The sequence below is a fragment of the Piliocolobus tephrosceles genome, chromosome 4 (genome assembly GCF_002776525.5).
Source record: "Piliocolobus tephrosceles isolate RC106 chromosome 4, ASM277652v3, whole genome shotgun sequence".
Taxonomy (NCBI): Eukaryota; Metazoa; Chordata; class Mammalia; order Primates; family Cercopithecidae; genus Piliocolobus; species Piliocolobus tephrosceles.
The window spans coordinates 86,832,276-86,853,265 of record NC_045437.1 but is presented as its reverse complement, the minus strand read 5'-3'; positions in this window follow the sequence as shown (position 1 = coordinate 86,853,265).

The window sequence follows — 20,990 nt, the reverse complement described above, 5'->3', positions numbered from 1 at the left end:
AAAAAAGAATCTGAAATAATTTGCATTCACAAGGGAAGGACAATACTATACACTTAATATTTTGCCCTAGGTATATGTTAATGCCTCAACTCTCTCACATAATATAGTCAGAAAAGATCTGGACCATCTAGACATCCAATAGAGCATCATATTGATCTATTAAATTGATGATACCATGCTGATAAAAAGAATGAGCAAGAGGTGGCTAGCATGCTGGAGGTTTTAGTGAGACACATGTGTCCCAGGGTTTGGGAGATAAACCTTTTGAAGATTCAAGGACCTGACACTTTTGTAGTTTTTAGGGGTTCAGTGGTCAAGTACATGCCAGGTTTTTCATCTAAAATAAAAGACAAATTGCTGCATGTATCTTCTACTAAAAAAGAAGGTATAACATTTGGTAAGCCTCTTTGCATTCTGGAGGTAATATCTTCCATACTTAGATATATTGTTTCAGCGGATATACTAAATGATACAAAATACTTATACCTTTATGTGGGGCCTGGAACAGGAAAGGGCTATGTGGCAGATTCAGGCACAAGGCAAGCAAATGCTCTCTTTTGGTATACTATCTAGCAGATCCTATGATGCTGGAGGTGTCAGTGGTGGGAAAAGGTACATTGTAAAACTTATGGCAAGCCCATTGGGAGAATCGTCCCAAAGGCTCTAGGGTTCTAGAGAAAGGCTATGCCATCTACAGAGGGTTATCATCTGCCTATTGAGAAACAACTCACGATGTTACTAGACCCTTGTAGAGACTCATATGAGTTGGTTTCTATTGGATCCCTCAAGGCGTTGAATGAAACCAGCATCAGTTGATACAATAAATGATTAATTTGCATTGCCCTGGAGCAGACAAGTAAGGACGAGAAAGCTCCATGAGCAAGTAGCTTGAACGTCATTGACTTTTCATGTCAACCACAGGGTTGCACCAACAGCCTTCCTCAGCTCACATCTATGACCATGGGGGCAATGCAGGTGTCCTTCATGACCGCTGAAGAAGCAGAACAAGTCCAAGCCTAATTAACAGATGGGTTGGTTCAGTATGTGGGTCAAACCAAAAATAGATGTGGTTGCTTGATAAGCTACACTCAGACAATGGTGAGAGAAAATCTTTCCAATGTCAGAGTTTCTAGTGGTGCATCTATTTTGTGTGGAAGAAGTAGCTTGAAGTGAGAATATATACAGAGTCATGAGCAATGCAAATAACCTGGCTGGCTTCTCAGGGGCCTGGAAAACTGAAGATAGGAATGTCTGAGGTAGAAGCATGTGGATGAACACATGGGAGTGGGCACAAAGTGTGAAGAGCTTTCTATGGCTTGTGAATACCCACCAGAAAGCATTATTGTAGAAAAATCACGGAACTACAAAATAGGTAAGAATGACTTGGTTGGTAGACATTAGTGTGCCTCTGTCATAAGCCATCCCAGAAATGGCTTAATGAACACATGACTAGAAAGGACTCAGCAGCAGAGATGTAAGGTTCACATAAGCCCAACAGCATGACTTTCATTTGCCAAGGCTGAGACTCAGCATTGATCAGCTATCATCAATGCTGAGTCTCTGAAAATGTCTCTCTTCCTTGACGAGACCAACCACCCACTGGTAGCAAGTTGACTGCATTTGGCCTCACTCTGTCCTAGAAGTCCCAGCTGTTTTTCTCACAGACATAGATATGTTTTGAACATGATTTTCTTTCTTATGATATTTAAGATATTCAAACATGAGTTTGTCTTTCTAAATGACACTTAAGACACCATCATCCAGAGACATTCAGAGTGCTTCACCCACAGGCATGGAATCCCATAGTGCATAGAATCCCCCAGCAAGACACTCTTCACAGTTAAAGAAGTGTAGGAGCAGGATCATGACCATGGGATCTACTGAGTACACTAAATACCACAACACAGAAAGGCTACCAGATGAATAAAGTGTTAGAATGGCCTGACTAATGCATATGAATGCCCTGGTGAAGGGCAATGCTCTGGAAGGATATGGCATGTTGCTCCAAGATGTAGTATATTCTGCAAATCAGATACCTCTCTATGGCATTGTGTCTGATGGAGAAATTCATGGGTCCAGGAACCAAGGTTTGGATGCAGAAATGGTCCCACTTGCAATCATTTCCAGTGATCTGTTGGGGGACTTTGCATTCCCTGTCCTTTCCACTCTTGGCTCTCTAGGGTAGAGATCCTGGTTCCTAAGTATAGCGTACTCTCCTTAGTGACACAGCATGGATATAATTGAGATCCAATCTCTGGCTATTGCTTGAGCACTTTGAATGTCCTGTATCCAGGAACCAACAGGTTAGAAGGGTAATTATTACGTTACAGGAGTGATGGACTTGAATAGCAGGAGCAGGCAGGACTGCTGTTATTCAGTGAGGGAGACCAGAATACACTCAGTTGACCTATTTGGACATTTCCTGGCATGTTCCTTTGTGTAATTATGGCTGTGAATGCATAAATGTAGCAACTCCAGCCTGAGAAAATGGTGGTTATCAGGGCCCAGATCCTTTAAGAATGAAAATTTTGCGTCATGCCACCAATTAAGATACCATTCCAGGAGAAGGGATCCATGAGGACAAGGGGAAAGTAGAATGGATAGTGAAGGAAGGAGATAGTGAGTACCACTTGTGGCCTAGAGACAACCTCAGGGATGGGAAATGCAGTTTTTTTTGGTAACCTCCTTTTTCTAAGTTTCTCTTCAGGAAGTGAGGCCCACTGGAACCCTGGCGTAGCTGTATCTGGACAAATGAAGAAGTGAATCCATGTGACACAGGGTGAACAACAGCAGCCGTGGGTGTATATCACTCCCATTATCCTGCAAAGAAAAGAATTGGCAATCGGCTGTTTCATTGTCTGAATTAGAATTATAAGGCCAAAGCTAGCAGGGAAAAACAGGGTGTATGATGTTGACTTTATCTGCCTTTTCGGATCCATGGAAGGCCCTGGATTATCTCTGTGGCCCCAGAAACAAAAACAAAAAGAAAAACAAACCCAGGACACTATGCATCCAACAGCTCTGCGTGTGTGGCCTAATTTGTTGAGCAGAGACTTGTGGCTTACACCGTTACAGTTGAAAGAACAGTTCTGGGCATGGAGAAGGTACCGAATGTGTGTATGCCATATTGATAGAACTAAAGTAAAGAGGATGAAGAAGCAATTGCCTAGAAGAGGTAATTACCTTTAACATTTCAATAAATGACTCTGAGCTGTTGTTTAGGCATTCTTGTTACAAATATGAATTAAGTAGTGGAGTGATTTGGCATTCTCAATGAGCAGAGTTCTTTCAAACCAGAGATTCAATGGGAAATTATTTTTCAGTGGAAAGGAAGCACTTTGTTGAGCATGCCTGGGAGCAGTTCCCATAGTGACATGTGATAGAATGTGCTTCCTTTGGCTTTTAAATCTTTATGTCTCTTGGAAAAAAAAAAATATTTGAGCAGAGCTTAAAAGAAATCCACCAAGCTCTAGAGAATAGAGTTTATAGGCAGCTAAATTACGTGCCTCTTTGAGTCCATGGGTTCAAGCTTTTCTGCCTTTGTAGCTTCCAGCTGACACCTTCCAAGGGGCAATGATCTGTGCTGCATTTTCTCATCAGGGAACTCAGCCATCTTAATTTTAGGGTCATTTGAATCACATGAGTTAACCTGATTTTTTTTTCATTTTCCAAAATATCATAAATAGCGGTTTTTTTTTTCGTTTTTTTTTTAGAAGGGAAAAAAGTCTGGCTTCAGTTGCTAATTTCCTCTGTTCTGTCAAGATTAGGCTAGTAGTTCTGAGTAATTCTGGCTCATTTTCTCAAGGGACTAGGCCTGAAATAATCCAGTGTTTATTTTTATACAAATTCTCACAGTACTACAACATTTCAGTGACTTCCTGGGATGTTTCTAGTTTTTCACAGGCCAAGAGGCCATTCTCAGAGGTAGCTCCTTCATGTAAACCTAAAAATGGCACTTTCCCACATTATAGTTTATCAGGAAGTTTAAAGTTCAATAGTCCTCCTCGCTTTTCTTTCTCGTCACAGGGAAAGGAAAAAATAAGGGGCAGTTCCAGCATTTCGGCATGGTCATTCCTTTTCAGTACTTTGGAACCTGGGAAAGAGGAGGGAGATTGTAGTATATCTTGGCTTCGAGATGGCTGGACTGGGAAACAGGACTCTCTGTCATTCCCTGTGTCACTCTCTAAGTGACCCTGACCTCTTCCCAGCATTCCTGACCCCACCTCTATGTTGGGGAAAATGATGCTCGTCATGTAACCCTCACAACATTCTCCAAAAGTCATGGGACATTGCTGAAAAAATAAGAATCCTGTTTGGAAGGCCCGCTTGGCTCTCAACCTGCCTTTCTGGATTTGTCTTCTACTACTCGTTCTCAAACCCCTATTTTCAGTTCAGGTGGTGGACGAGCTGTCTGCTGTGTAACATGCAATTCTCTCCCTCTCCACCTTTCCTCACTGAGCCTGTGAAGCTCAGTTCAAACCCAGTTCCTTAGTTCAGCCTCACCCTTGTCCTTCCTCTGAAAGTATATGGCTCTCTTCATTTGACATTTCACTTGCATACAATAAATATCTTGTTGCTATATTTGCAGAATGTATTATAACAAAATTTTAATATCCTTTATCTCTTCTAACACAGGATGAGTGCATCGATACATTCAAATATCTGATTGATCAAACAAACAATCTTTACATCTCCTCAGCAGTTCTAGTTGGGTTTTAATGACATCATGACCCTGCGTGGACATACACACATTGCTGAAACTGCACACCAAAATGTGATTATGATATATGCATTCAGGCATGCGACGTGGACAGAAAAAAAAAATCTGTTTGAAATATTTAGCTCGGAGTGTTAAATTGGATCCTAGAAGGCAAAATTACTTAGCTGTGTCAGGTCCAACGCTATATTTAAGTTTATTGTTTCATAACAAGTCTGGTCTATTTCAGTGTATTGTTCTCTGTACAAGGTCTCCCCGTAACCATGCATTATAATAGACTGTTGCCAGCATTCTTAAAGTTTCGGAGATGGATTTTCTTGATTACTTGCTTCCTGCCCCAGGGATTCTTGCTGTTAGGGTTGTCATTAAACAAAGCAGCCTCCCTGGCATTGTATTCTGACAAACAATTTGCACCTTTGTAAACTGATGAACAGAATGAGTTTCTTTTGATAATTGATCCTTGACTTGTATTTTAAAGGACAGCAAATCTTTGGAGAACTTCTGTATTTGTTACAAGTACTTTTCCTGGAATTTAAAAAATAATTTAAAACTTCATTAGAAAAATAACGTCATTAGAAAAACAGCATCAACCGGTACAAACTTTTAGTAACAAGACGAATAAGTTCTAGAGATCTAATGTATAGCATGATGACAGGAGTTAATGATAATGTATTGTATACTTGAAATTTGCTAGGAGAGTAGACCTTAATTGTCCTCACCACACATAACACACACACACACACACACACACACACACACACACACACACACACAAATGGTAACTATGAGAGGTGATGGATATATTAATTTTAGCTTGATTGTGGTAATCACTTCACAATAGGTAAGTGTACCAAAACAACCATATTCTACAGCTTAAATATACACAATTTTTATTTGTCAATTATAACTCAATAAGGTGTGGGGGAAAACATTACTGTGAAACAAATTAAGACTGAAGACCATTATGTCCATTATTATGTGTATGAATTAATGTATAGACTAGTCAGAGCTAGTAGGCTACACAGAACAGGTGGTAACCAGCCCAGATCCAGACTTTATCTTCTCAAAGTCATCCCTCTGCCTTCTGCCCAAGGTGAGTGATGGGATGATCGGCTCAGAGGCAATGGCCTGTCTGTTGCAGAGCAAATGTTCTAATCTGAAGTATTCTTACTGTGCACTATTCTATATGAAGACCAACATAGCCAGCATATGAATCTTTGTTGATTACCTGGGTTAAAAAAAATGGCCCACCTTAACAACTGTTCTTCATTTCCTGTTCCACATCAATAATCCTGTTAGCTACACAGCCTTTGGCAAGTAAGAGGGAAAGTTTCTCCAAATAAAGTTATTGTAATCAGGGGATAATTTGATGGTCATTCCCTTGTTATTTGGTGTTTAATTACCTGTTGTTAGTTTTTTCTAAGGGCTTAAGAAAAAAATCATACATGTATCAGTATATGTCAGAGTTCCAAATGAAAAGAAAAAGCCTAAAGTAAGAGGGAGGATTAGTGCTAGTTACTGACACACTTAATCCAGGTAGAGAATTTAGGTGACTGCTCATTTTGGTGATCTAGTGAAATCATGCATGTAGTTGTTATTGGTAAAGAATATTGAAGCTATACTGATACAGCACATTTTTTAAAAAGGAAGGAGATTTTAACAGCTATTGAGAGTTAAGCATTTGGTATCAGCTTTTATATTTTAAAAATTGCTCTTTCTACTCTAAAGTGACTCTAGAATTGGAATTCTATTCCAACAAACACTGGGGGGGAAATGTGACCAAACATAGTTGTCAACAGACTTAAAATGACAAACACTACCACATTTAAAATTTATTTTCAACATTTCGTGAAGTAATAAAAGGAGGAAAAGGGCTGGGCGCGGTGGCTCACGCCTGTAATCCCAACACTTTAGGAGGCCGAGGCGGGTGGATCACGAGGTCAGGAGATCCAGACCATCCTGGTTAACACAGTGAAACCCGTCTCTACTAAAAACACAAAAAATTAGCCGGGCGTGGTGGTAGCGCCTGTAGCCCCACTACTCCGAAGGCCGAGGCAGGAGAATGGTGTGAACCCAGGAGGCGGAGCTTGCAGTGAGCCAAGATCGCGCCACCTCACTCCAGCCTGGGTAACAGAACAAGGCTCTGGAAAAAAAAAAGAAAGGAAAAAAAAAAAAAAAAAAAAAAAAAAAAAACAGGAGGAAAGAGTAAATTTTCATTCTGTACAGTTACATATTTTGTATAATGGCTGGGAAATACAGGATTTTGACATCTTGAACTCTTAAAATTCCCTCAGGAAATGGCTAGAGATGGATTTTGATAGAAACAAATCCCTATTTTAAACACTTTATAACATTTTTAATATTATTCAGGTAGTAGCCCTTTGGGCATTGCTGGAGAAAGCTGATGAAAGAATATATGTTCTTAACTAGTTAATGAAAAATTGAGATAAACAAAAGTTGCTTAAATATAGATTTTTCTCCTCATATAATTTGTCTCATTAAAATGCTTTTAATATTCTGTATTCTGATTTTCCTTGAAGGAAATATTGTTCTACAAAATTCCAATGAGACGTGCTAAAAATAATGACTGTGACAGAAATGTTAATTTCCTATCTAAATAATTAAATTTAAGACTATTGCATTTTATATTTCAGAAAAAGATCATTAGATCCTTTATCTTATGGGAAAACTGAGTCCCACAGAGCATAAAACACTCATCCAAAGTCACAGAGATAACAATTATGAAGGTTGGGTTGAGCCCAAGTTAACTTATTTCTACTCTAGTACTCTTTCCATTATGCTGAGCCATCACTGATTATTTAAAAATCTGCCTTCTTTCCTTCCATTGCAAGAAGGAAATCTTTTTGAAAGTCTACATACAGGACACGCACACCAGTAACTTGATAGTGTGTTAGATGTCACGTAGGAGTCCAGTAGGCCAAAGTCTAGATTTAGTTTCTGGGCCAATTATGATTTTTATTTAGTAGATTTTCATTCTATGTAGTACAATATTGTGTATGGGCTGAAAAATACATAATTCAAAATTTTTGGTTTTTAAATTTTTTGGTTCTACAGGAATCCGAAAACATGACTGGCTTTACATCAAATTATAAAATAAAGTTTTCTTTTGTACCTCCAATTTTTACACTTAGTGTCTCCTCACACCATCTGCTGCATGTCTTTCATCTGAGATCTACTACCTTATTATTTCCATTTAATTATGTCACTTCAAAACCTGGATAGTATCAATCATTTTTAATTTGTTGTGAATTTGAATACATTGTGAATGCTATCTTTCCTTTGACTATTTGTATTTTGTCATTTTCATTGTAGGACAAAAGGCCATACCACTATTTAAAAAAGTGGATTCAGGTACAAACTATGGGGGAAAATGTTTTATTTATAGAAAGGAATTTATTCTGTTCCCTAAAAATAATACAACTTATGTAATTATACTCCTTATTCTCTTTACCTTAAGACTTTTTTTTTTTTTGGTACTTGCTTCCTAGAACAATAACCATTATCTGCCTACCTTGCGTCATGATTTGTGAGAAGAGTTATTGGTATGATTTTAAAAATGAGATTCAGTTAAATGCATAAACATTTACTAATCTTCTACTTTGCTTGGCACTATGAGGAAGGGAGAATATGGGTAGGATATTGAATTATCCTGAAAAATCTATAATGTCCCATAGTGTTTTCTTGGGTAAAATGTAGCTTCAACACCAAATTTTCTCATTTTCTATCTTCATAGCTCAAAACATGGCTTCCAAGTTCTTCCCTACCAAATCCAGTCAGTCACTCCAATTGATCCAGGATTGTATTCTATCTGAAACCCATTTGTCATCTCCATTAGATAGTATAGTACAACGGTTCTCAAACTTCTAGGACTTATAACCCTTTTACAGTCTTAAGAATTATTTAGGACCAAAAGACCTTTTTCTTGAGTAAGATATACAAATACATAGCATATGAGAAGTTAAAGCTAAGAAAGTTTAAAACTATTAACTCATTTAAAAATAATTTTAAAGTTATTACTATATGTAAATACGAAGTAACATTTTTTGAAATACATGTATATTTTCAAACACACACATTTAATACAAAGAATTGCGTTGTCTTACATATTTATAAATATCTTTAATGTATGATTTAATAGAAAAGAGATGGATTCTTATGTCTTTTTCTGCATTCAGTCTGTGGTTATACATTGTTTTGGTTAAAGAATATGAAAAAATCTAGTCTCATACACATGCATAGTTAGAAAAGGTAAGGATATTTTAATCACATTTTCAGATTGTTATTGACATTTTTCTTTGATACTATTCCTAAACTCAACAGGTGGTAATAATTTTTTAAAGGTAGAATCTGAAACCATTCTAAGAACTTCTCATACTCTGTACATTAAAATCCATTGATCTATCTTATACTTTAAATTTATCTTTTATCCATGCAAGATTTTATAACATTATATATTCAAGATTTGGAAATTATTGGCTTACTAAGATATGCATTTCTACCAAAATTTGGCACATTTCATTATACAATATCAATAAATCACATTCACTAATATCACCAACAATTTATCAAAAAAGTTTTCAAGTATTGGGAAACTGTTGCCATGAAAGATTTTCTAAAATTCTAATTTCTGCCTGAAAGTTTAAATTTTGCTTTTGGAAAAGAACAAAAACCAAAAAGACTGCCCAGGCATTTTTCCTGGTGTGACAGGGTCACATCTGTCGTTTTTCAAGAAAATGTCTTCCAAATAACCAAATCTGGATAATCAGAGTTTGTTATTTCAAGTTAGAATTGTGTTTCATGAAGGAAAGTGGTTAGGTGAGAGGAAATTCAAACAATCACATAGTGCTTTCCCTGGAGACAACCAGTGCCATTCAATATGGAGAAGTGCTTTAAGTGTACTTCCCATTTTTGTAGTGCAGAATATTAAAAACATGCAGACTCAAGGGTGGGAATGTAATGACAATGGCTTTTTAGTTTATTTGCCTTCCATAGTGAGAGTGTGGCAGTGAAAAATGCAATGACTACTTGTACAGTTTGGTGCCACCAGCTTTGTTCCAAGTTGCCGTAAGTTTTAAACACCATTTCTTTTGAACCGTAAGTGTAAATATCAATAGAAGGAATTAAAAAATCACGTCTTAAAATTATTAGAAAACTAGTTTTGACCTTGTGGGCTCCCTGAAATGGTTTTGGTTGTCCAAGGGTTCTGTGTGATACTTTGACAACTGCGACTAAAGTGGATAACTCACTATGCTAAAATACTGTCTAGTCTGATACTCTTAGCTGTTGTGATTATGCAAAATGTTTGTTTTTCTGGGTTTCAGTTATTTATAAAATGAGAGAAAGTGGAAATCTCTATCTCTTAAACTGTATTCTTTTCTGATTCTCTTTTGTTTGTGTCTGTATATTGCCACTACGTGGCTGGGCAGAGCAATTCTAAATCCTGAAAATGTCAACTTTTCAAGCTGTAATTTGTGTCAAGTCAGGATCTAAGAATGCTATATTTAAATATTTTCTTGCTAGTGTGCCATTTGGGGATAGACATGTGATTCCTTTACAATTTTTCTTTTTAAATTTGAGATAAATCTCAAATCTGTTTGGTTTTATTATAATTTTTGTGGGTTTATACTTTTGTATTATTTAATTTTTGTACCAGAATCTCAGGTTTGCTAATGGTAATCGTAGCTACAATTTATTGAGCAATGTGCTGGACACTATGCTAATCTCTTTGTGGTCATTATCTCATTTAACATTCTGAAACAATCAATAAAAATGTCAGTACTACCAAGGTCTCCTGGAAGCTAATGGAAGTGAGTTACCAATAATGGAAAGAAGTATGACTTATTTTTTGAGAATGTAAAACACAAACCCTTTATGTGTACAATTCTAACTTGCAGTAAGTGACATTATGTTGCAAGACTATTTTTAAACTCTGTCTTCTGTGACAAGAATGTCTAGAAATATCTGTGATACCTGTGCAAATATACATAACACACACAAACATATGAATGTGCTTCCCTAAGCAAATTACCATCAGGACTTTCCTGATATGTGAGTAAACATGTAGCTCATAGTTCAGGTGGATAGAACTCAAGATACTGTTTATGAAAAGGTCATTATGAACAAATTTTGAAGTAATTAAAACAACAGAAGCGTGCTTCACATCCAGTGTATGCAGTTGTGTTTACTGTGGGGCATGATCTTTTTCCTAGTCCCGGAGGAAACTGACATCTGTATTTGATTTAATGAACTTCTGTTTGTTAATAACCCATGCAAAGACAATAATGCATCTATGAGCACATCCAGCTTTCAACATTGGTTCCCAGAACTCAAAGCAAGCACTCTGGGAAAAAAACTTGTAAGTTTGTACATGTTTTGACTGAGTTACTTAAAGCTTATTCCTCTTGGAGTCCACACTTGTCTTTAGATTTATAAAAACTATTTTTGTTACATTTTATTATAATTATTTCAAGCAAATATCAGAATCTTAGCATGATCTTGACTGAATTATGTTATTCAACCAACTGAGTCCTACTCCCCTGTTTTTTGGCCTGAATTCTGAATAAAGATATAGAAAGAACATTATAACTGCAGTGGTGTGTCTGGGAATCAAATAAGGTGTGATTAGATGAAAATTGATCTCATGCAAATCCCTGCTATTGAATTTTACCCTTCTATCTATAAGGGATAGCTAATGCACTGTTAAAAAGCTCTTTAGTAGAAACATTTCAAAATGTAGTTTTGTGTCGTTGCTAAACTTTAATAACTAAGGCCTCTTTCCATATTTTTTAAAAGCCTGACAATAATGGCTCAGTAATTACTGAACTAATGTTATCAATTCCAACAGATATCACATTTATTAAACAGAAAATGCTATGTTGCTGTTCATCAGTTAGAAATGTGTGTAATTGAAATATGAAAATGAAGTCTGTTGGAGTATGTGATTCATCATGGATTCTGCAAGCCCTACACTAACTCTCCTTTTCCTAATTAAACTGTCAAATTGAAATCTTATAATTAATGCAACCACATCCCTTACAGTAGGTTTTCCACCCTCATGTGAAGCTCAATTCAGCAGAAACTTTGCAAGAGCCTTCTCTAGGAAGAATGCAATTCTTGGCTCTTCTGAGCTCTTGAGCAGAAATTCTGCCCCCTCTGCAGAATACTGTGTGGCACGAGATTTCTGTTCTCGGTAAGATTAGGAGTGGAGTGGGCTGACATCTTTGTCAGGGGAGCTGGTAATCCCTGTTTTGAATTTTTCTGGGAGAAGCAATAAAGAGGAAGTAAGGAGTTGGAATAAAGTCTTCTATATTCTTGCCAGCATTGTAGATTTCTACATAATGACTAGGCTTGTCTATTTTGGTGCTAAAATTTGAAGACTGAGGCGTATTCTTTCCTGGCTAAAGCTGTGAGTATATAGATTTTTCACCTCTGTTCTGTACCACTTGATGGCAGAAAGTGATTGACAGGAATTTATTTTATCACTCAGACTACAAACTACATGTGTAATCCACACCCTGGCCAAGTATACATATTGAATTCTGCTTTGGCAAGGAGGTATCTTTGAGAGAGCTTGTTTCTACATATCTATGTCCAATCACCTGGGTGGTAACAATATTTGATTTCCTGTGTTAACTCTGATCTATTGGTGGTTGCTGCCTGGACTATCATATTAAGGATTGTGAGGCCAGGCATGGTGGCTCACGCCTGTAATCCCAGCACTTTGGGAGGTCAAGGTGGGTGGATCACCTGAGGTCAGGAGTTGGAGATCAGCCTGGCCAACATGGTGGAACTTTGTCTCTACTAAAAAATACAAAAATTAGCCAGGCAACGTGGCATGTACCTGTAATCTCAGCCATCCTGGGGGTTGAGACAGGAGAATCACTTGAACCCAGGAGGCGGAGGTTGCTTGAGCTGAGATCATGCCACTGTATTCCAGCCTGGGTGACAGAGCAAGACTCCATCTCAAAAAAAAAAAAAAAAAAAAAAAAAAAGGATGTGAATTTTAGCTGGTTCAGCACTGGAAATAGTACTGGGATCCAATAGTATTGTCTGATATGGTGAGACAATGAGTAGTAACAACAAAGTGTCTCTTGCTTCTATCCCTATGTTTGTCTTTATATATGCCTTTGTCAGATGTATTTTCATCATCTGTGATGTCTTTAGTCTCTTAGGTTTCTAACATATTTTATCTCTGGTCAAACTTGAGCATCTCCTAAGTCTTACTAAGAAACAAGACGCCAGTTTTCTACTTAGTTTCCAAATTGAATACTTCTGTGCTTTGAATCAATTGGACTAGTCTTTCTCTCAATTTCTACAAAAAATATTTTACTAATTGATCTCAACTTCTACACAGATATAGTTCTTCATTCTGTGGTTCAGCTGGATCCACAAACCTAGTTATATTTAAAAAGTCTACTAAATTTGGTCACTGAATATAAACAATTATACTCATTTTTATCTATCCAAATACAGACAGCCAGTATGCCACTTTTTGCTATATCCAAGCCAACCAGGCAGAGTAGACTGTTTCTGGAGAGACACAAAGCATCCATAGTCCTGATAACAGTTCAATTCTGTGTCTCTCTATATCGATGACTGTGTGGGTCTCTAGAACTCTGCAATATTCTACTCATTGGGACTTCCCCAGTGAAAAGAGGCTTTTTCAATTTGTTATATATATTTTGTATACTAGCTGATATGGTTTGGCTGTGTGTCCCCACCCAGATGTTATGTTGAATTGTAATTCCCAATGTTGGGAAGGGATTGATGAAAGGTGATTCGATCATAGGGGTGGATTTTTTTTCTTGCTGTTCTTGTGATAGTGAGTGAGTTCTCATGAGATCTGATAGTTTAAAAGTATGTGACACTTCCCCCTTCACTCTCTGACTCTCCTGCCTTCATGTAAAGATGTGCTTGCTTCCCCTTTGCCTTCTGCCATGATTATAAGTTTCCTGAGGCCCCCCAGCCATGCTTCCTGTACAGCCTGCAGAACTATGAGTCAATTAAACCTCTTTTCTTCATAAATTACCCAGTTTCAGGTAGTTCTTTATACTAATGTAAGAACGGATTAAAACACTAGCACACATTCCTTCTGTAATTTTTTATAATAAATGTAAACATTATGTCATTATGTTTTTAAACATATGTAACCTGCAGGCCAGCTAGGACATCTCTGTTCTTTATGATCTAGAACATCTCTGCTCTTTATGATCTAGAACAGATATTCTTGAACTCCTATGATTGGCGTGTGGTGAGAACATGCCACCTCCAAGATTTCTGAGAATTACTTACTGATAGGCTTACATTTTCATGGCTCTGGCTTTCTTGCATCTTTTGATTTTTCCTCATTTCTTTTTTTAAAAATTCTCTGCCCTGGCTTCAATCCAACCCATGAATGAAACTTCAGATCCTTTTCTTAATTCTCTCTCCCTCTCTCTCTCTGACACACACACACACACACAAACATACACACACACAAGGTTTTTGTGTGCAGTGCAGATTTTTTTTTTTAAGTTTGAGAAGATGAAGTATTTGCCACGACAGCAGTGCAAGCAATTTAAGATGAAATCACCCATTATGGTTTCCAGGAGTCCTTTGGCCATTTTAGAAGGTTGCTCTGCCCTTCCATTTTTATTTCTCTCCCAAGAGTAAAAATTATGTTCTTGGGAGAGGAAGAAAAGATCCACTGAATTACGCTAAGGCTTTGGTTTGGGGTTTCATATTTGTATTTGTTAGCACACATACATATCTTTGTATAACATAAAGGCCTAGGGGTGTGTGTGTGTGTGTATTTTCTTAAATCATTCCCATGTTGAATAATATTTAGTTTCACTACTAGTAATAATGCTCTATGCATGTGTTTATTCACCGTGAGGTTTTCTTGAGGATAGATTCCTAGAAATCTAGTTAAATATTTGATAGATAATGTTTTTCTGATGTTTAGAACAGATGTCTCAAATTATAATCTAATAATCCAAGTGTAAAATCTCCATTTCATCCACATTGTTGACCTCAATATTTTCAAATTAAAACAAATTTTATTAATCTACTTGGGAGAAATGGTATCATGTTATTATTTAATTTTTACTCATTTGATTACTAGTGATGTTTAGCATAATTTTCATTCATGTATTAGCTATTTGAATTGCTTTTAAAATCACATATTCATATTCTTTGCTCATTTTTCTATAGATTCTTTCTAGTTTGCTTACTGATTTGTGAGAGCTATAAATGTCAGCTGATTTTTCTGCATTAAACATTGCATATATTTTCTCCCAAAATGTCACTTTAAAAAAATTGTTTAATATGTATTTTGCATCCTAGAAATTTTAGATCCTTTAATTTATCATTGAGTTTTTTGGAGATTTTACATATGGCCTTGAAAGACCTTTTTATTCTATTACAAATTAACAAAAATAATGTGTACTTTCTGCTATTTTATTATAATTATCTAATAGTTTGGTTTTACACATGTGGCCCTTTAATCAGAATCAAATTTACTTTTGTGAATAATGTGAGGTAGAAATATTTTCTTCTTTTTTTTCCCCCAAATGAATGGTCATTTACCTGAATGCCTCTTATTAGAGAGTCCATTATCTACAGCTGATTTGAAAGCCACTCTTCCCATATACTACATAACCATATACAAAAGAATTAATTTCTGTAGCTTTTAAAAATATTTTGATATTTTGCATGGCTGGTCTCTGTTATTATTCTTCATTTTCAATTCATTTCTGGATGTTTTCCAAGTTACTAATATGTGTTCGGTGATTTCTTCCTGGGTACCTTGACTATCTTCCTTTGCCCATTCACTACCCCGCAGGGGTTACTTAGGTGCTCACTATGTCTGCAAATACTGAATGTTACATTTCTTTCCAAATTCCATGATGAAATAAAAATAAGAAATTTCCATATTTTAAAACTCATGATAAATCTTTTTACTTCTGAACAAATATCAAATCCCTAAGCATACATTTTCATTAAATTCATTTGATCAAATAGGAATCTTTTTAGACCATAGGGGGCTTATGTTCCTTATGTGGAGACACTATGATAGCCTACTTTTTCTTTTAATTTTATTATAATGAAAGTAATGCATGTGATTTTTTAAAGAAAACACATACAAGCAAGAATACAATTAATACATAATCCCACCATGTAGTGGTAACAATTATTAACTTTTTGACACATAACTTTTCCTTGTTTTATATATGTTTATATACCTTTTAATGTTATTTTGCAAAAATGAGCCATGAATGTGTATACAGTTTATTTACTGCATTTTGACTTAATATATGGTGCATACTTTTTAATGAAATGAACGATTATTTTTGAAAATCATATTCATGCTTTTATATTGATGTACCATGATTAACTTGGCTGATCCACTATGTTGGGATTTGTAGTTGGTTTTCTTTTATAATATTGTAAACAACACTGTAATGAATAAATAACCTTTTAGCTAAACTGGGCACATTTATGATTATGTCCTTTGTCAGTTCATTAGAATTGTTAAGGCAAACATTATGTGCATTTAAAAAAATTGTTATATCCTGCAGTATTAGCCCCAAGAAAGACCAAGTAGACTGGCACTTATGTGTTAACACAAGAATAACAATGTTGATTGGTCCTGTGTATTCATGGAGATAGCCTTCATTTAACTCTAATATAAACTGGGCATCTCAAAGGAAGCACAGCCAGAGGATGCTGCAAACAGTTGGATGCTGTAGTCATTTCTCCAGTCCACATTCAGGACTTTCTGGGTCCCAGCATGGTAGTGTGTCCGACATTTAAATGGATCGACTTAAAAATACTTGCTGGTTGGTGGCCAGTATTGGATAATGTTAGATGGGAGGTGATTCTTCAGGGAAAGACTTCGCGGCGGGGGGAAAGGAATAATTATTTTCTAATGGAACCCAGGAAAATGCTAATGTTCTCTTATAAATGAAAATGCTGTGTGGAAAAACTTATATTCTTTTTCTTTGTTCTATTACAACTTCCTCTAGGAGAGTGGTTCTGAACACAGCCAATGTCATCTGCGAGGGTGATGACATTGGCTATGTTTTTGCCATTTACAGTCTGTATCAACCCGAACAAATGATATTTGCCTTTCTGAGTCTCAGTTTCCTCAACTAGTTGTGAAATGTAAGTGAGGTAGGTAATTCACAACAGCACCTTGGGAAGTGCTTGGCAAATAATAAACATTCAACAACTGTTAATATCATTAGCTAATAATGGAGTAGAAAAAGTATTTCTCTGATTTCATTAAGTAGCTAGAAGCAATATTTCTTGTACTAGTGGTTGGTTTTAAGTTTGACTGGACATTTATCTTTTTCTTCCTCTGAGTACTGCTGAGTAAATTAGGTAAGAAGAGAGGAGGGAGAAGGAGAAATCAGTGATGACAGAATTATGATGCACTTGGTTTCTATTTGGAAACTGCTTATTAGACTCAGCAGCTTATTTGGACAGGTATGTGGAGCATATTAGTTGGATGAAAAGGGCTAGGAAAGAGTAAGGCATGTATTTATACACATTGGTATTAATTTGAGCTATTTTGTGTACATATATATCAATATGTGTTAATCTTATATTGCTAAACACATTCCTTAGCCAAATAAAGTTACCTGGGAATCCCTACTATGTACACCTCTCATTGAAGTTACTGTCCACATTTAAAATAGATCTATTAAACTCCCCCCACCAGAATTTTGGCCACATACTTTCCAAATCACTCTTAGTAGGCCATTTTGTTGTGACCCAGAGAGTCTTTGGTTCACCCTAATTATCTCCAGTTTGAATTTAAATGTTTCCTTTTCTTTCCTCTTCACGGACAGATAAAAGCTTGACATTTTCATGATAAAAACATCTTCATATATGTGAAGGCAATAATTAACTAATCTCACAGGTCTCCATTTGGTAGGCTAAAAAAAACCTCAATCCCTTTAACCTTTCCTTTCAGTTCAGTTTGAAAGAATTGGCTTAAAGCACTTTGAGACTTTATGTCTTCCTCATAACTTGAACTTTCACCTCTTGAACTTGACATTTCAGTCAAGAGGGTGAGGTTTCCTTTCTTAAGGCCACAAAATTAGTTAATTATAATAATGTTTAACAATAGTGTAATGATTATAGATATGAACCTAAATTCAAGACTGTCTCTTTAACATCAATAGCTATTCATTCATTAATACACATTTATTATTTACTATGTGCTAGGCTAGGTGCTAGGGAAACAATGTTAACTAAGACATAAATAGTCCCTGCCCTCATCAAGTTTACATTCTATTTGGGGGGAAAAGACAAACAGAAACAAGATAAATCATATGATTTCACATAGTGATAAGTAAATGATTTAAATAATAGAGCATGATGATAGAAAGTAGAGGGAAGAAGGTCAGCGGTTATTTTTAAAAGGGTAGTAAGGTCAGAAATGTCATTTTATGGTGAGCAGACTTATGTTAAGGAGCTAGCTATACAGAGATTTGAGGAAGAACATTTTAGGCAGAATAAAGCAGCAGATCATGCTCAGATGTGGAGCATCCTGGTGTGCTGGCTAACGGGACTCAAGAGAAGTGGGGAGGTAGAGAGTAGAGCGAGATCAGTTCAGCAAGGTGACTACGGCAGGTCACATAGCACCCGGAAGGCAAAGATTCTGAGTTTAGATTTTACTTCAACTATAATCAGAAGTCACTGGATGAATATGAGCCGGATAGAATTGTAATGTAATGTCTTACAGAATTCCTGTGGCTTCTCTGGAAATGGACTGCTAAAGGAAATAGGAGAAGTAGGAAAACTTGTTGACAACATAGTTTCTCTCATGCTTCATAAATATCTTTTAAACCCAGTATGCCTCTTCTTCTCCTCCACTGCCAAACATAATGAACCCAAAAGAGAATATCTTTGGAATGCAGTGTCATTGTAGGTCATGATGAGAAGTGTTATAAAGTGTCTGAATGTAGAGCATTCCCATTGGTCAGGTGTTGGAGTCACTACGGGATCCAGGAAAGCTTAGCCTCAGGAATAAGCTTCAAAGTGATCGCATAATTCAGTTATTCTGTCTGAGAGATAATTTCATTTATCTTATGCCAGATGAGAGTTGACAGCTGCAATAGATATGGAGATTGAAATAAAATATTGAAAAATGTAGTCCAACCTCTTGATAAAGCAAGAAGACACATGCAAAATAAATATGTGTGCTGATGATGTAATTTATAATATTTATCAAAATTTGATTGGTTTGCATTTGCTACTTTTGTTCTCTGCAATATTAAAATCTAACCCTTAAAAAATTGGTTCATTCTTACATAGAGGCAATAAATCTTCAGTCTATACAGAAATCTGGTATTTTACAATCATTTTTATTTTCAGCATTTCAGTTTGAAAAAACAAGCAACAGTTAATATGCTTATCTGTAAGTACAATTATTAGTATTTTAAGAATATTGGGTTCTGCAATTTTCATTGCACATGTAAATGTCCCCTGTTGTTAATACATTTGAGTGACATTAATTGCCTCAGGATAACCTAGAAATCTAACCCCACATTCAATTTTTTCCTCTATAGTAAACACATTCTGAGTTCAACCACTGATTTACAAATGTATTTTTGGATTTCAAGCTATTTGCAAAGGTGGAGACACTGTATTGTGTACACTGCCCTGAGGAACCTTGAAGTGAAAATAAGGAACCAAATGAAGTTGATTAGATGCAGCTAAATAATATACAGTATGTTTCTAGTAAGAAACGGTTAATGTTTCCTTCGCTTTCACTTGAACCTGACTCATCTGCTGCTTAATATTTACTAGGACTTTGAGATTTAAAAAAAATTTTTTCACCTTTTGAACAAGTTGTCTCTGTGTGAAATTACGACCTAAACTTGAGCCTATGAACTGTGTTTTGAGATGTAAAAATAATCACAGCTGAACAAAAGTGATTCATCTATCAGTTTTCTGGAGTAAAGGAGATGAAGAGAGCAGGAGAGTGAAAACATATTTTGACCACTGAGAGACAAGCTTGTTGGAAGCAACATTTCTCAGTCTCAGGATTGCTTGTGCACCTTTGCTTCTTCACTAAGGCATCCATCTAGTTAGCATATATCAGAGAACCTGCTCAGCATTTTCCTAGGATGATTTACTTAACTTGTCATCTCTTAAGAAAAGAAACACACATTGTCCTCAGTCTCAGCCATTGGTGGAAATGATGTCACCATCCTGAGCAATGGAAGCTTACTTTTCCAAAGTAGTGGAATGCCCAGATTCCACAAGGCTTTTACCTCCCTGGACAGAGGAGGATTTTTGCTGACTTAGCCCCACTGTACATATTGCTACAATTACAGGGGATTAAATGGCAATGTAATCACATAGTAAGTTTACTTGGCTGAGGAAGAAAATGCAACTTATAGAGAACTGTGATTTCCCAATGGGCTAACACAGCAGAGGAAGCATTTGAATGGTGGATGTAGAGATGAGGAGTGTTTTATTCCACTGATAGTTATAACTCCCCAATAAATAAGAGCATTTTGATTTATTCTTTTCATCACAATGCTGCTACCCATAGATTATTCTTTCCTTTTTCAGTAAGTGGTAATTGACCAACTTCTCTCATTCCTGTAGCATTACAAAATAAACCTCCCCTTGCAGACTGAACATTGTTTTCTCCTTTTTACAAAGGTCAATATACAGGTATATATTAAATAATTCTCATAAAATAATGCTAGTTACTCCCCAAAGATACCAACTATAGCTATGCTGTATTTGGGGTTATTTCAGAAGCCGACTGGGCACACACATTCTTCTCTTACCCTTGTAGAGTGGGTAATGAGAAATGCTTTCAGAGCACAAACCTCCTCAATGCCAATTGTCAACGTCAAAATTGCACAACAAAATATTGAGCAATATGGTATGCCATTAAGTCGATGCTGGATGTCCACCCAACATGTGCTCTGTCTAAATTGACAATCCCCAATCAAAGATTTGTTAGGAATAATATTTTGGGGTAGGAGCCTTCTTATTTTTTTATGGTTGTGTTGCTACATTCAGGACCTATAGTGAGGAAGCTCTGGAAAAGCCAGAGATGAGGTTTTATACTGTGATGTCTAGCAATAGTTAACCAAGGGCAAATGTTTTTAATCCATAGAGTTTTACAACTCTATTCTATTTTCCTTAGCCTATGAGAAATGCAAATCTTACTTCTTTACTGTTAACTCCGTCAGTTCAGATAATCATGATCTGAAATCAATGTTTTTAGCTAAAATAAAAA